The 14,377-nt window shown below is 42.7% G+C and overlaps 1 long non-coding RNA gene across 1 annotated transcript in view; it reads right to left on the bottom strand.

Moving 5' to 3' along the window:
- LOC137420454 (uncharacterized) overlaps positions 1-14,377 on the bottom strand; it is a 75,207-nt gene that overhangs the window by 8,280 nt on the left and 52,550 nt on the right. Inside the window, exon 4 of the long non-coding RNA XR_013622004.1 lies at positions 7,113-7,253. This is a non-coding gene — a long non-coding RNA (uncharacterized LOC137420454). The remainder of the gene's footprint in view (positions 1-7,112; positions 7,254-14,377) is intronic.

Below are 14,377 nucleotides of genomic sequence, written 5' to 3'. Positions count from 1 at the left end.
GAGGGAGTTGGTGGAATCTGCCAGAGATTTAAGTATTTGGTTAGGCCAATGTCATGTGTCTAGCCCCAAGTAGCTCGATTTTTCATTTTCGCCCCAAGGTCAAGGTCACAAGGTCACGAAATTCAGAAAAGTCTATTTTTAATGGTTTTATTACATTGTTCGCTTCCTGATAGGGTGAAATGTCATACATGATCTTATATTATCACATACATCATGAAATACAAGTTTTCCAACAAATTTCAGAATCTTCGACCTTTGAAGGTCACAAAGGTCAAATTTTCAAAGTTGTCGGAATTGAACCGAATTTTCGGTATTGTGTAGCTAACTAGTCTCATAACAGATAATACATTCCTATTTATATATTTTCAATGTCGGTTTTGACCTTTGTCATTGAATACCGCTCGCTCATGAACCATCGTCGTCTCCTGACTTGTATTTAAAATAAAATTCCGGTAACAAGAAAAACGCGACGGTAAAACTAAATTCCTACAGGATCCTTCACACTAGACTTATAACACGGACAAATGGGGAATATGGCACTTTTTGCCATAAACCTGGACACTGGAGGTCCAACTGTCATGCTCTGGGAGAGGAAAATCAGGAGCGGAGTTCGACTAGTACGACTCCAAATGCGATGGCCATTGTGAGAAATCGCCCTCAAAAGGGTTACCGACCATTTATTTCCGAGGGGTTTGTGTCACTGGATGGAGCCTCGACTAACCGGAGACCGGTTAGGATATTGAGGGACACAGGAGCACATCAATCTTTAATGCTTGAAGGCATTTTGCCATGGTCCGAGGAGACGGCAACAGGGGATAGTGTTCGTTTATAAGGGATTGGTGGCTGTGTTAGTGCTCCACTTCATGTCATCCATTTGGAGTCCGATTTGGTGTCAGGACCGGTCACCGTCGGTTTACAAGCCACGCTTCCTGTAGAGGGAGTATCTGTGGTCATCGGGAATGATTTGGCCGGGGGTCAAGTTTATGGTAACCCGAGGGTTGGTAAAGAGCCCAGCAGGGAAAATAACACCACACCAGCTCGGGATGGTGGCAAAAGTACCAAGTTATTTGTCGGGGGACAACTTCAAAACAGAGGAAGAAGTTCTGACCTCTGTCTTCAACAGATATGGGCCGATTGTGGAAGTGCGGTTGGTAAAAGACAGGGAAACGCAACAGTCAAGAGGGTTCGGCTTTGTCACGTTTGCAAGCACAAAAGACGCCAGAGAGGCAGAGAAGAATTGGAATGGCAAGGATTTGGAGGGTCGGACCATAACAGTAGGGAAGGCATTTCGTAGGCGTCGAGAGGTCCACAGGAGAGGACAACTTGGCAGTAGTTTTGGCGGTGGCCGCAGCTGACATTACTATGGAGGGTCCCAGAGTTACGGCATCTCCCAAAAGAATGATTTATCAGAGCACTGGCCGAGAAGGAGACCGCCAGTCAGGTCACTACTGTGACAAGTGGTCCCACCGTAATTATTAGGAGTCCGGAGAAGTTGAAGCACTGAATACAGCGGAGCCGCCGAGCCCAGATTCCTACACGGACTAACCGTGAACGCCACGTTCCTAAAGGCGTCCAGGTAGTGAACTTTCCTGCATGGACTAACCGTGAACTCCACGTTCCTGAAGGCGTCCATGTAGTGAACTTTCCCCCCTGGACTAACCGTAATTCCACATTCCTAAGGCGTCCATGTAGAGAATACTCGGCTTGGCCTCCCGGAAAAAGTGCTATCCAGTTGCTTAACGTGGGATTTTTGATCAACCCCTTAACCTTCATTCAAAAAATGAAAAACAAAAAATCCAAGGTGGATGAGATTGAGTTGGCTTTGCAGGAGTTCAACTGGGAAATTGAGCACGTAAAGGGCAGGGATAATGTCGTTGCTGATGCTTTGTCCAGAGGGAATTAACTTTGGAAATCTCTGTGGGTTGTGTAGAACATTGTTGCTTTATTTTTGGGAACTATGGATTGTTGTTGCTCACAGGACTTGATGATCTGGGGGTGAGCTTACTTTTGTTTGTGTAAAGAATTTTGCCAACAACGAAAGTTTTCCCTATGTTCAAACTTTCTTTCTTGAGGGGGGGAAGTGTTACGGATACCGGCCCTAATAATGGTGTTTCTTGTTATCAGGGTTGATGCTTCTTGCTTATTGATGATGCGGATGTTGATAATGCTTATTGTGGTTAACAGGGTTAAAAGCGCTCCGGGTAAAAGTTGGCCGGAAATAGGATCATGCCCCGGAAGAGATAGGGAGAGGAAGAGGAGGAGCGGAAAAGATCGTAAGGAGACGTGTTCTGATTGCAGCTCCAGACCGAGCAGCCGAACATGCAGGACAAGGGAACTTTGCCTCCTTGAACAGAAGTCCGTGCGATAGGAGATCGCCGGATTGCTGCGGAGCCTGCATAGTCGAGTATCCTCACCTCCAAGCCCGGGGAAAGAGAAAGCCGACCGCCATCTTTGCCACGTGCACCACCGGCAGTGACGAGGTTTTTGCGGCGCGTCGACCAGGCGTTACTCTCCGGCGGGCTGCCAGGGATGGCTGTGCAAGCCAGTGGCTGTGGGAGGGTTATTGAGGAGACTTGCGGATTGAACCGCAACCGGGTACGTACCCGAAATCATCTTTGGGGAAGTTTCCCATTCTACTGCCATCGTGCTGGAGATTGGACCACGTGGCCTGCGGGTTGGTCCGATCGAATCCGCTTCCTCTGATTGGAATCGGAAATTGACTCCATGATCGCTGGAGCGAATCGACGTCGCCTTGGAGGCCTACAGAGACATTGGGGCAAGGGCCGTGAGTTTGAGGGGTTAAGGGGCTCCGTAAGGTGGCGCCACCTGTAGATAAGGATTATATTGTGAAGTGCTGTACTATAAATTGGGTCGTGATTCCTGTGTGGGATTTATAATATATGGTGGTTTGTTCGTAAGCCTTGGTGTGGACTCATTATTGATTGGCTTGTTTTCAACCAAGGACAACACATTTTTCTGCCGGGGACTTCCTCGGGGTTCGGAGGTTTACAATCCAGACTTGATCTGCTTAACAGAAACTTTCCTCCTTCAAGATGTCTCTGATTCCTTAATATCTCTTCCTAGTTACTCCCTCCTACTGTATGATAGACTTGAGCCTCGTCCTGGTGGCGGGCTTGCTATTTTTTATCAAAAACTCTCTTCCTTACTCTCCTTGCACTGCCCTCTCTCCACCCCACCCCCAGGGGTACCTCTGGCTATGGCTTCCCCTCCACTCCCACCTTTTGTTCATATGTGTTCTGTACCGTTCTCCAAACAGTAATGACTCCATTTACATCTCCCTGTCTGACAACATGGACCAACTTCTATCCACTCATCCCAACTCTCGCTCTTCCTCATATGTGGCGACTTCAACTGTCATCATGCCAGCTGGCTGGGTATGGGTTCCTCTCACATCAGCCATGGCACCTCAGCAAAGGACTTCTGCGACTCACTGGGACTGACACATTCTGTCAATTTCCCACCCCGGATCTCAGTCAATGGAGTATCTTCTCTTCTAGACTTGGTTATGACTAACTTCCCTGCAAATGTCTGCTGCTCTTCTTCTGCTCCAATCGGTTCTTCTGATCATTTCATTGTTAAAGTGGACATCTCTCTGGCCATTCTCAAAGAGCCTCCTCAGCGCAGACGAGTCTGGCATTTCACTCAGGCTGACTGGCACGGTCTTCACGCAGCCATCAATCATCTGGACTGGTCTCCCATCTCTACTGCCTCTTGCAGCAATGCTTCCTGTGAATTCTTCCAAAGTAAACTGCTCTCTCTCTCTCATGCACAGATTTATCCCATCTCATCTTCAGTTGTCGTACCCTTCCTCCCATCCATGGTACACTGAAGCTTGTGGTGAGGCAGTTGCCATGAAGCAACTTGCCTTCACCTCATGGAAGGCTAATTCAACTGAAGGTAATCTCAGTTCCTTTCACAAAGCTCGGAACAAGTGTGTCTACCCTCAGGAGAGCCAGGAAACAATATCTCTCTACTCTCAAGTGTGAACTCTCAAACCTGTCCCCCTCCTCCAAATCCTGGTGGCGTCTGGTCAAATCTGTTTCTGGTATTTGTTCCCCTTCCATCCCCTCCCTTATCTCAAACAGCTACACCGCTGACACCGCACGTGAAAATGCCAAATGCCTCAAAATCTGGTGTCCCGAACCTACCTCTCTCTGTATCCACCTTTCCCAGTCGAACCCAGCTGCTCCTGGACAATGTGTCTTTCTCTCCTGACAAGGTGGATACGTTTTTGGCAAACCAATAAAGATTCTGCAACTGATTCTGCAACTGGACCAGGCGGCATCAGCCAATGGGTTCTAAAATCCTGCTCTGCCACTCTATCTCATCCTCTCTCTGTTCTCTTCACCCTCTTTTTTGCTCAAGGTCATCTGCCATCTACTTGGAAATCAGACAACATTACAGCTTAACACAAAAAAGGTGCAAAAAAGAGATCCTTGCAACTACAGACCAATCAGCCTGCTCCCAATAATCAGCAATGTCATGGATTTTAATCATCGCTCAAATCAATTATCGCATGGGTCATGGGATTAAATCCTTCCTCTTCTCCAATGGCTTGATCTCGGATCATCAATTTGGATTCAGACCCAGATCATTCTCCTCTGGACATGCTGCTTCTGCTGTCTCAACAATTGATGGAGGTCCTCAATGCCAAACAGGAAATCTGAGCTGTCTCCCTTGACATATCATGTGCCTTCGATACAGTCTGGCACCATGCTCTGCTCACCAAACTCTCCTCCTATGGTGTCCATGGAAATCTCCACGCATGGCTTGCGGACTTCCTGTCTGGTCGAAGTCAACGTGTGGCCCTGAATGGTTTTGTCTCATCTACCCTTCCTGTTCAGGCTGGAGTTCCCCAAGGAAGTGTTCTGAGCCCTGTGCTTTTTCTGCTCTTCATCAATGATCTCTCTGACTCTCTGGAAAATCCTCTCTATCTCTTTGCTGACTCCACTCTCTGCCACTCCGTACCTCATCCCGGCAGTCTGCAGCATCCTCACTCTCTGCAGACCTGGACAAAATCACAGACTGGTCAAACAAGTAGAACATGTCCTTTCAATCCTGACAAATCTCATACTCTTACTGTGTCTCTCCGAAAAGACCGACTGGATAACCCTCCTATCTAATTTCGCAACAATAATCTCCAATAAGTTCTGTCACTCAGGCTTTTTGGTCTCACTATCTGCCATGATCTTTCCTGGGAAAACCACAAACCTTCCTTGGCACACCTGAGCTCCTCACCACATACAAGGCTTTCATCCGCAGCTCAATGGAATACTGTTCTCCCCTCTGGGCCTATGCTCCTGCCTCGCACCTATCTCGGCTTGACGCTGTTGAAACCAAAGCTTTCAGAATCATTGGAATCTCCCGCGATGAAGCTAACTCCGAGGGCCTTTGACTTACTCACCGCAGGCAGGTTGGTGGGCTTTGTCTTCTACCGACTCCTCTCCGGCCATGCTCCCCCAGCTCTCTCTGGGCTCTGTCCCCCAAATATTCCTACAGGTCGCACAAGATCAGCCTGCAACCCTCTTCTGGTGAAACTGCCAAAACCAAGACTCTCTGCTCACCTTCACTCCTTCATTCCTCTTTTCTCCCACCTCTGGAACAAACTCCCTCACTCTCTTCAATCCCACTCCTCCCTCCAGGTCTTTAAAACAGCTGTTCACCAGCATCTTTTATCTTCCCCCATGCAAAACCTTGATCTTTTCTACCCTCGTTAATTTCACCCCAGAGCCACTTTTTTGAGATATCAACTTCTTTCCTGGAAGTCCCTGCAGTGTCCATGTTTTTTTTAACCTCTCCCCTCGCCCATTCCCATGCCTGCCCCCCCCCCCAAGCCCTCTCCCTCCCACAGATCTTCTGATGTCCCTACTCTCTATCTTGTCTCCTACTCCCTTTGTCATGTTTTATGTGTCTGTTTGTCTTTTTGTGATCAATGTTAGTTCTTATACACGAGCCTCGATCTTGTATACAAAAATAAATAAATTACCTACTCAGTTTGGGTTTTCTTGATCCTCCGGATTCGCTGTTGCCCCGACTATCACTGGTACAATTTCATGTTTCTTGAATTTCGAAATCCTGTTAACGTCATTTGTCATATCTTGGTATTTAAGTTTTCATTTCTTATGTATGGATCTTCATATGCGTTTTCAAACTGACTTTTTGAGAGAAACCTTTATCACATATCGAGCATTTGTGAGGATGTTCTCCTGTATGGAGCCTCATGTGTGATTTCAAACTGCTGTTGTGAGAGAAACCTTCATCACATATCGAGCATTTGTGAGGGCGCTCTCCTGTATGGATCCTCATGTGCAATTTCAAATTGCCTTTATGAGAAAAACCTTTATCACATATCGAGCATTGGTGAGGTTGCTCTCCTGTATGGATCTTCATGTGTGATTTGAAATGGCCTTTTTGAGAGAAACCTTTATGACATATCAAGCATTTGTGGGGGCGCTCTCCTGTATGGATCCTCATATGTAATTTCAAATTGCCTTTGTGAGAGAAACATTTGTCATATATTGAGCATTTGTAAGGTTGTTCTCCTGTATGGATCCTCATATGTAATTTCAAACTGCCTTTGTTAGATAAACCTTTATCACATATCGAGCATTTGTGAGGTCGCTCTCCTGTATGGATCTTCATATGTCTTTTCAATCTGTCTTTTTGAGAGAAACCTTTATCACATATCGAGCACTTGTGGGGGTGTTTTCCAATGTGGATCCTCATGTGTATTTTGATGTTACTTGTTGAAGCAAAATCCATTCTGCACACATTACACTTGTGACGTATTCGTCTTTCTGCAACCTTTTTGTTTTTGTTTAATTTAATATTGATCTTGGTGTTGCGAGGCCCAGACATGCACTTGCATTTTATAGGAAGTGAGCCTTGATGTTGTTATTCTTTCTTCAAAAAAGGCTTCTTCTTCACTGTCATGCTGCGACTGGACCTTATTTGTCCCATATTAATTCTGGATTATTCTAAAGAAACAAACAAAAAAAAATGTTTTTTTTTTTGTCAAAATCAAAATGCAAAATATTTAACACTTTTCCGAAAATTATATATATTTTTACATTTTTTACATTTCCACTCACCATTTGCAAAACAGGAAGCACTTCCGTTTGTCATGTGAATATCATCTGAACCTTCCTTTGCAGAAGCACATTTTGAATCTTCTGTGACAGATGAATCATTCTTGTGTTGTCTGCCTTCCACATTTAAAGGATAGACGTCACCTGTGTACAAATCAGCATCAGTCGTTTGCAGGGAAATGGGATTGATAACCATCTTGAGAGTTCATAGAACATGTTACGTCATGAATGTATTCTTAAGTTTAAATAGAAACATTGGGGCAATACCCCTGTGTGCTCACCTGGTAGAACAAAGCCATATACTACACTGACTAAAGGTATTTTAAACCATATCATGGCGTTTTTAACCAATTTCAATGGATGCCAGAAGACACGGCACCATCTACAATCATACTAATGTAATCACAGAATTTGAACAAACAAACTATTTTGGGGGGCAACCTATCCCCTTGCCCCCCTGATCCCCTCCACCATTGATTAACATTTTGTAAATGCCGTGAACAAACGTTGGTACCTCATGGGTCATGAACAAAATGTTGTGGTTTCATTGGAATTGTATGTTTAGTTTCTGAGAACAAAGCAAATACCTATTTTGGAGGGCGGCCCCTAACCCCCCCCCCCGCCCCCGTTCAACCCCAAAGGGGCAGACTTTTTTTTAATGCCATGAACAAACTTTAGTCACAACATAACAAATATCATTTGTGCCAAGTTTGGTCACAATCCCATCAGTGGTTGCGGAGAAGTGTTTCCAGAGTGACAGACGAATGGACGTGCCACCACATGAGGTCCCCAGAACTTCATTCCAGGTTTGTTAATAATTAAGTTAAAGATTGTTAAAAAGTAAACTTCCGGATGTTAAGCACTATTGAAGCAGTCTTTGAAGCAGTGTTCCACATCACCCTTATACACCACCCTATTTAACATGCTCAAGTCATGCTAAACTGGAAGTTCGTGGAAGTAACACGAAGTTGATTTGTGTTCAACAGTGTTCAAGTATTTAATTCAATTTACATAAAATAAAGATTGGAAAATTCATTTTTAAAAATTTCTGGAATTTACTGGCATTGCACAGTGTATATTACATCACTCTATCGAACACGTCACTTTAGTTATTTGTGCCTGTTGTTTGTGTCCTTTATGATGTCATTATAAACAGTGATTCTCCTGTTTGGAATGAATTTCTAATTTGTTTGACTCCCAAGCAGCAGACAGAGTGAAAATATTGTTGCAGACGCGGGGTTTGCGGTTTTGAGTTTGGGGTTTGCGGTTTGGGGTGCATCATGAGTGGGACTTCTCGGGCCCTCCCCAACCTCTGAACCTGCAGGTCGCCATGCCGTGGATAGGTTCGCAGCCTCATGGGAAGTTAAGCAACTACTGACACCGATTGAGACCGCCAAACCTGGCAACACAATTGATCTCGGCAGGTGATCCTTCCATGGCATGAACAGGTCGGCAGCTTCTCCTCGCGTGATCAGCGCGTTCAAACAGCAGCGATTGCTCTGGCGTTCCAGCTTTTAACCCACTTCTGCACAAAAAGTTATATCCAATGTAAGCTCCCCCTGTGTAGTCTGTGGGCTGATCCCTTAAACAAACAAAATTCGTCTGCATCTCTTAGATATTAGGTTTCTGTGTTTTATTTTGTACATATGTGTATAAGAAAACATTTTAACTTGGGAAACCCTCTGAGAAAGTGTCCATTCTGCCTCAAAATTGTAAGAAGTAAGAAAAGTAAGTAAGAAGAGCAAGTTGACAACATCTGGAAGAGTATTAGCCAGCAGAGGGGGCCGAAGAGCAAGACCACCAGCAGGGTTTGTTTGGTTATTTTTATTATGAACTGTGGTGACTGTGCACTGATTGGTGCTTTATGGTGTTTTGGTGCATTTTTGGTGCTTTATGGTGCGTCGATGCAGGGCAGGATGTCTCCCCCCCAAAAGAACAATCACAGGTCCTGGGTTAGTTTTGTAAATACAAGTAGCGTCAACTGTAAATAATGCCCCCCATCGTTCATGTTGTAGTTTGAAGACAATTCTGCAATTCGGTTAGGTGTGGGCGTAAATCTGTTAGATAGGGTGCAATGCAGCAGCGGGACATATTTATTTGTGTTTTAAAACTGTCACACTCAGGGTCAGGTTAAATGTAGAGGGAACTACACCTACGTGCCACACTAAAGCTAAGTTTAATAGGCCCGGGACGTGCCTAAGAGGAGGAGGGTGCAGTGTTGTGGATTTGAGAATTGTGTTGTGGGTTTTTTAAAATATCGTTGTAAGTGTAATGAAGCTTGTTGTAAATATCACCCTCCAGTTTGTGTATAAAGGTCAAAGGTCGTCCCCTCAGTTATTCCATATACAATCACGTAGCAAATCATAGATTTCCTTTTTTTGTAGTTATCTCCTTATTCTGTGTATTAGGTTAAGGTTCTGTCTTCCATTAGTTGACACTGCATTGCATCAAATTGGAACAAGGTAGAATCCCTTTTCAAATTCCCCAAAGCCTCCATTTCCAAACGCATTCCCCTTTTGTCAGAGATTGCCAACTGCATTCTCCCCTGCTGCTTTGGGACCGTGTTTTTCGCCGCAATACTCCATTGAGCACCAGGTCATCTCGGAGCAGAAGGTGGGAGGAGTCAGCCCAGTGCCAGGAACAAGGCGTGGGCTTGCCAACACCTCCTCTAGGGGCGGGATCGGTGAGCCCTCGCGACCAATCAAGGCCGAGGCGAGCTCACCGATGGGCGTGTCCTGAGGCTGGCGGCTTGATCGCCCCAGGTGCAATAAAAGAGCGCGCGCAAGCCTTTTGAGAAAAGTCGGCAGATGCGTGAGAGAGTTGGCAGTGCACCGGAGCCCAGTCCAGTTGAGGAGGAGCGGAGAGTCCAGTGGAGCGGCTGACCAAGGAAGCCCCCACAGAGATGAGATAAGAGAGACGTGAGGGGGTGCCTGTATTGCGGCAATAGGCCGAGACCCTCTAGGCCCTATTGCCGGTCGGTGAGACGCGAAGCGGAGCTGTGTTTGCCGGGTTTTCGCCTCGACCCCAAAGCTTGGATCGGAGCGCGCGCTTGGAGCCGGACCTCGACGCCACCATCTACCTGGACCCTCCTCTGCCGTCCCAAACCATTCCTGTCCTTCCATCCTTTTGTGTATGTGAGTTTGTTTTGTGTGTCTTGTCCCTGGGTGAAGTAAGACCGTTTAGTTAAGCTAGTATTGCACTGTGTCCTTCTGGTCCGTCCCTCTTTCTGCTTTTATTTTCTTATCTTTCCATTCTCCTTGGTTCTTTTGGTCTTGTAAATAATAATAATAAATTAGATTTGTTCTTCCTACCTTGCCTTTCTTTCCCTTACATCCGTGTCGCTTTAGTGATTTCCCAATTGAATACCTGCGGCACGATTTGGCCAACGTTCAAGAATCGGGTCTAGTCCTTGTTAATAGTTCATGCCGCGGTTGCTAAAACCGCTCGGCAATTAACATCTGTCCGCGGTACGAACGGGGCTGTGCACCTGCCTTTCCGGAGGTAGCTGTGCAGCGTCAGGAGCGGAGACGGCCAGTGAAAATAGAAGGGGGGATTAACCCACCCCCCCCCCCCCTAAGTGGAGTGCCGTACTCCGGTTCTGTAACAATATCATGAGTTCTGCCGAGATGGTTTTAATACCTACCTTGGAGACTCACTAAATTTAATAAAATCAGGAAAAGAGTTTTACCTTGGAGACTTTGAAAACTGGTTTCATTTTGGAGACTCTACCTGTGTGGAGCTCAACCTCCACCTTGATAAACTTGATTCAAATCTCCCATCAATGAAGGAAATTGTATCTGAGGTACAAAATGAAAATACCACTTTTACCACAACCTGGGGTGAAATGATCGATTTGTTTGAAGACCTTTTGAGCAACCATGACCAACAGAACAAGTTCTACCTTGATAATCCAATGAAAGAGTTTTACCTTGGAGGCTCTTTGGATACCAAAGCAATGAACAATGTTCTTTGTTTAATAACATCTGATTTAAGTAATATCAAGAAAGTTTGGGGAAGAAAATGCTGGAAAATTCTTTCTTCCCATTTCTACTTCTTTAAACTTGAAAGCCTTGAAAGACAGAATTGGCAGAAGAGGAAGAAAAAAAAGAAATACATATTTTTTTAAAAAGAAGAAAAAAAACCAAAGATTATGTTGGGGTTAGGGTTGGGATTTTGAAAGTGAGGGTAAGGGAAGGGTTGGGTTAGGGATGGGGTTGGGTTTGGGTTCTGGATGTGAGGTGAATTTTTCAAAGGAATGTCATACCTCACAGACTCATTTATCTAACATTATCATTGAATTGTTTCAAAAAAGTTGGAAAAAGATGAATAGAATTGGAAGGTTGTACAGAGATTAACTTATGAATAATTTCAAATGGTTGATGTAATGGATACAGTTGTTTAGACTTACAAATTTGGTGTTTTAATGGGGGGGGGGGGGTTAAGGGTTCAGTTGGGGTTGGGTTAGGGTTTGTATGTTATTATGACTCACTCACACACACACACACAAAAGTTAAGCCCCAACTGAAAAGTTGAGGGATTCTGTGTTTGGGGTTCACAGATCTCAAGAACGTATCCCCATTGTACACACAAAAGTTAAGCCCCAACTGAAAAGTTGAGGGATTCTGTGTTTGGGGTTCACAGATCTCAAGAACGTATCCCTATTACATTTTATTTATTTATTTATTATTTTCAAGGGTATCATCTGCTTACTTGTGTTTTTTGTAATTCTTGTGAGTAAAATGCACCCAAGATTTCTTCTCCATTTAAATCAAATAATTTGTAGGTCCAAGGGACTGTATCCATTACATCAACAATTTTAAATAATTCATTAGTCCATCTCTTTGTATAATCTTTCTCAAAATGGCTTTTCCATCTATATATTCTTACAATATCACCAATTTTGAACTTGGGTTTTCTCAAATTAATCTCCTTTTCATATTCTAATTTTGTAAATGATTGTGACGGTTTTGATTTTGTGGATGAATGAACTGTATTATTGTAATTATCTACAATATCCTGAATTAAATATACCCACTGTTGAGAACCGAGTTGTGTGAATTTTTAATATAGTTTCTCCTTCAAAGTGCGATTAAAACGCTCAATAACAACTGCCTTTCCTTCATTAAAGGTGCTATATAATTTAATACCTTCCCCCTTAAGAAATTTCATAAATATTTTGTTATAGAACTCTGTTCCCTCGTCAGTCCATAACTTCTTTGGTTTCCTTTTATCCCTATCAAATATTAGTTTAAAGGCTAACATTAAAGTATCACCCCTTTTATTTTTTAAAGGAACAACCCAGGCAAATCTACTCCTCAAATCAATAATAGTTAAAGCATACCTGTATCCCCTGTCATTATTCAATTCAATTAAATCAGCAGACAATATGTGGTCAGTGTCTTTGGAATAAACCTTCCTTCTTTTAAACTTGGTGATTATAGGTTTGTGTAATTCATTAGCCAAAAGCTCCTCAGTCTTGATGACATCATTGGAGTTTAATAGTTTTTTGAGGAATTAACCAAGACCAAGTTTCAATTTAGCACTTATCATTTTTTTCACAATAAACCTATCAACTTTCTCTCTCAATGCAGGATTTCGTATCAAAGACAAATTATACAACATTTCTCTGTCTGCTTCATGTTTTTCATCCAATGTGGTGGTATCCCCATAAGCAATATCATGATTCATACAAACTTCATCAACCCTATTTATAGGTTTAGACTAAGGTTTAGGATGGTCAGCATCATCTAATCTTTTATCCAGGTTTGTTCCAGGACCACAGAAAGAATATCCAGGTAGATGTAGTTCCCCAGGAATTCCAGTTGTTGTAAATTTACTTCCTGACAGAAACTTTTGTATGTCTCCTCCACTTTTAGGAGAGATGAATTGACACTTTTTAGAGCCACACACTTGACATATTCCTTTTTGATAAACTCTATTATTTTTAGCTTTAACAAAAGAGATATTTTTAGATTTAGTTTTCTTTTTACATTTGAGGCAATAACTCATATTTATTTATGAGAAAAAGTGTGACATAGTGCCAAAACCTTTTTGGCTTTCACCATATACATTTCAATCTTGATTTTTAAAACATAAAGAATCCTTAGGAATGTCTTCACTCTCTCCTCCATTTATTTACAAATAAAACGAACTTAAGTCAATAACACCAACATCATCAACCACATAATCTTTTCCTTCTTCTTCTTCATGTAAATCTCCTCCCTGAACTCATCTCAGCCATTTTTGAAATCAATATCTTCATAAGAGTCATTAATTCTTTATTTTCTTCTTCGGTGTGTTCAGATTGATTTATTTGCCATAATACATTCAATCTTTCATTAATCTCAGGAATGGCCATCTTTTTTATATTTTTCCTCCCTCTCTCTTTCCTCCCTTTCCTCCTTCTCCTTTTTCTCCCTTTCCTCCCTTTCATCCTTCTCCCTTTTCTCCCTCTCCTCCCTCTCCTTTTTCTCTCTTTCCTCCTTCTCCTTTTTCTCTCTTTCCTCCTTCTCTTCTTCAACTCCTTCCTCATCCCTTGCTACCCTTGAGTTTGGGTCCCAAAGAATATTATTCATATACTCATCTGGATTTTGAGATATTCTTGTATCTATAATTATTTTTCTCATAATAGGATACCAATAAGATTTGTTGACGATTTCTAAAAGAGTTTTATATTTCATAACTTTGAGAAATTCATTTTTATTTAATATTTTAAACAAGTCTCTATTTGTGGGTTTAACAATATCAGTTTAAGGCCAGTTTTTTTAATGACAAAATTTCCATGTATATGCTCCACATCATAAGGTATGTAATACCGAGCACCCTTTTCTTGTAAGTATCCCTGAATACAAAAATTATAATTCTCTTGTAGTCTTCTTTCTGCCATTTATGTATCAGAAATGTATGTGAGATTAATATTATGACAGGTAATACCACCCCATCTTCCCACTACCAAATCGGTTTGTATTCCTCGGCTTTCTATCCTTATCTCATTACCATCCTTCTTTGTCATGCTAACCATCGCTATACTATCATATATTTTTCTTTTCTTAAAATCATGTATTTGTTGTTTACTAATTGTACTTCCACATAACTCCTTATCCTCGCCAAGCGGATAATATTCTTCTTTACGAGACTGATTCAAATCATGTGGGTCTTCTAAGTTTATTGAAAAAGACCAATTATACCCTAAATCAGGCATATCATACCCCCCATTTATTAATTCGCATGTTAACTATATGACCTTCTTTATAAAATTCAATTGTAAG

This window comes from Myxine glutinosa, chromosome 1, assembly GCF_964187855.1.
Source record: "Myxine glutinosa chromosome 1, kmMyxGlut1.1, whole genome shotgun sequence".
NCBI classification, from domain to species: Eukaryota; Metazoa; Chordata; class Myxini; order Myxiniformes; family Myxinidae; genus Myxine; species Myxine glutinosa.
This window is presented reverse-complemented; position numbering and strand designations above follow the sequence as displayed.